The following is a 3,159-nucleotide window of genomic DNA, read 5'->3' on the forward strand; positions in this document are numbered from 1 at the left end:
TTTCAGCTTCATCGGTTCACTAAAACTCGAGATTTGCTTCCACAAAGTTTTGATGATTATTCCTAGAGTGAGACGAAAGATAGGGAAAACAACACGGTCTCCCGTGTCGCCTTAATTAAGAAGTACACACATTATTAGTAATGACATTCCCCGGTTCAATACACGATGTTTGTCAATTTTCGTAATTTTCTAGCAAGTGGGCAATATATTTAATTATGGCAGTAACTGTACCATTATACAAGTCACATGAAGGCTTGTACATCTGCAGTACACTAATACGCGTTCCTACTACTACATTCGCGAATGAATTTAAAGCGCAAACCATACTGTCGACAACCTTCTCTGCGATCATTCAACAATCAGCAGCCTCTCTGTGTTTAGCCACGACGTCGCCAGATCGCCGCATTCGCTCAACAGTGTTCCATTGATATACAGCGTATTTATTAGATTACCTGCAGCAGTCGCTTCCATTTACGTTCTACAGTGCAAAGGTTCGCTTCACTAAACGAGCTCAGTTCGTTCTTAAGATTGATTGCGTTCGTTGCTTTGTTCGAGAGATAATCTAGATTCTGGCTTTCGATTGCGCCGTTTTCTATCGAAAATCAAAGCTTTCCTCCATTTGTTCATCGTGACACGTATCTCAAAGCCATTTCATTTTGTATTAATTTCTAGTGAGTGAAATCTGTTGCTTCCAAGATGTGTAACTGCGGAACCATCATTGTTTGGTAATTATACACTTCCCAGCACTTGTATTGATTCTGTAATGAGGCGCGCAATTTGCCAACTCAGAACTTCGAACAAGTGTCTGGCACTCTAAGTACTAGAATAATTTCTAGTAAACTGGAAGTGCCTAAGGCACCACATTTTCTCACCTTAATTAATTCCAACTGCATTGCAGCTGTATCTTGTTCGCCATCGCGATCGCCGTTGCCATCTACTATGGTGTGTTCAACGTCGATGACTCAGCACCGGAGGTTGGCGATTTCATCAAAAAGACTGGAGATTCGATTAAGCACGGCGTCCATGAGGGTGTCAAAAAATTCGACGACTAATCCACGAACCATTATGCCGAATCTTCTCTTATTCCACTACATCTAACGTATTTTATATTCTACACCAGTCACCACCGATATGTGAGTGCTTCTTTTCTATCGGCTATGCTTTGGGACAAAATTTCACATATGATCTTTCTTTCTCTTTCAGGTTTCGGGTATTTTAGTTAACATGACATCACATCAGATGGAATCTCTCGAAACGCTGGTTGCTATCGAATCACACTGAATCTAGTTAGGTTTTTATGAGAAATGTTTCCGATAATTTATTATCCGTCTCCCGTAAAATAAGTTTTATTCGAAGAATAAAGAATATTTAATACAAACTTTTTTACTAAGAACCGATGTATTCGAGACAACAGTAACACTTACTTTCGATAATGCAATCTTCAAAACAGGTGGCTTTAGAAAAAATATAATTTATTAGTAATCTTTTGAACATTTCCACGGTTAATGAGTGTTTTCTTTGACCATGTTTGTAGGAATAGGGTATTCATTCAAATATCAGTTCAACAATTCTCGGATGCAGACAGTTTTGGTATTTGATTTGATGCATTTTCAAATAGGGATAGATGGGGCATAGTGAGCTTATCAAGCATTCGGATCCGAATAGCAGTTAAGCAAGCAATATTAATGTATTTTTTCATCGTAAACTTTTTGAACAATATTCAATTATTGCGTACTATCATTTGAAAGGACAAAAAACATTTTTGACATTGTGAAATCCCACATTAGCTAAAACATGTCTCATCCCTAATTGAAGATCGTAGGCGGGGCAAAGTGAGCTCTTCAGAGAGCCATAATGTCAAGATTTGTAAGGCTTAGGTGTTGTTGAATCTAGTTTTGAAATGTTGAAGTCTTTATTCAAAAGCCCACAAGAAGTTGAGGCTATAACGGGGTTGAATATATATGGTATTGTGGGGCCTTCATTAGCCGAGGAGTTAGAGTCCGCGGCTACAACCCAAAGCCATGCTGAAGGTGTCTGTGTTCGATTCCCGGTCGGTCCAGGATCTTTTCGTAATGGAAATTTCCTGGACTTCCCTAGGCGTATAGTATCATCGTACCTGCCACACGATATACAAATGCGTAAAATGACAACATTGGCAAAGCAAGTTCCTAGTTAAAAACTTTGGAAGTGCTCATAAGAACACTAAGCTGAGAAACAGGCTTTGTCGCAGTGAGGACGTAATGCCAAGAAGAAAAAGAACATTGGCTATTGTGAAGTAATATGAGATCTCCTGTCATACCATTTTTAAAAGACTGATTTTCATAGCGTTGAACCAGGATATGACCAACGAACATTTTTTTTCATATTTTGGCGAAGTGGACATGTCTTCCGTTAAAAATTTTACCATTAATTCATAGTATTGACTCAACTAGCTACAATTTAATTTAAATTTTATGAAAGAAAATTTACGGTGAAAATACAAGTGCTCACAATGTGCCCCTCCAGCTCATTAATCCCTGTCTATTCCTACATGAGAGGTACCATTAACCTTTACAGTATACTGAGTGCCGACATAGAAGATTGAAAAATCAGTAACTTAGCCATCGTTCGATCGATTTTGATGATATTTTTCAGGAAAAATCACAAATGAGTCATATTGTGGATGCATGCATTTAAAATTTGGATTTGGTTTCAGATTTAGGTTCGGATTTGTTGGGGTACCAATGATGGAAAAAAGCAAAAATAAAACATTGCAAACATTTTGAAAAATATTTTCTACAAAATTGCCCTTCACAATTTCTTTAAGATTTTAACTAGAAATTTATCTGAGAATACCTTCAGGAAATACTCAAGCGATTGCTACTAAGATTTCTTTGAAAAGTCATCCGATAATTCTAAGATTTCTCAAAAAAGTTATGAAAAAAATCAAGCATTCTTTAAGGAGTTTTTTATGTATTTCAACAAAAAAAATGTGAATGGGATTTTCCAGTAAGCTGAGAAATTGTTGAAAGAAAAAAATCGTGACGTTTTCCTTAAACAAATTTTAGGGTCACTTCTGATAAAACTTATGTAAGTTCTTAATTCACCCTTGATGAATAAGGATTTCTAGGAGAACTCACTCTTGACGAAATTTTACAAGATTTTCTAGATTATTGCTAA

At 36.8% G+C, this 3,159-nt stretch overlaps 1 long non-coding RNA gene across 1 annotated transcript; it reads left to right on the forward strand.

The window, feature by feature from the left end:
• Nucleotides 1-331: 331 nt before the first annotated feature.
• On the forward strand, nucleotides 332-1,491 carry LOC5565460. Its single transcript, XR_002502625.1, has 4 exons — nucleotides 332-491; nucleotides 673-725; nucleotides 899-1,133; nucleotides 1,204-1,491. It is a non-coding gene; the product is annotated as an uncharacterized LOC5565460 (long non-coding RNA).
• Nucleotides 1,492-3,159: the final 1,668 nt, after the last annotated feature.

This window comes from Aedes aegypti, chromosome 3 (genome assembly GCF_002204515.2).
Source record: "Aedes aegypti strain LVP_AGWG chromosome 3, AaegL5.0 Primary Assembly, whole genome shotgun sequence".
NCBI classification, from domain to species: domain Eukaryota; kingdom Metazoa; phylum Arthropoda; class Insecta; order Diptera; family Culicidae; genus Aedes; species Aedes aegypti.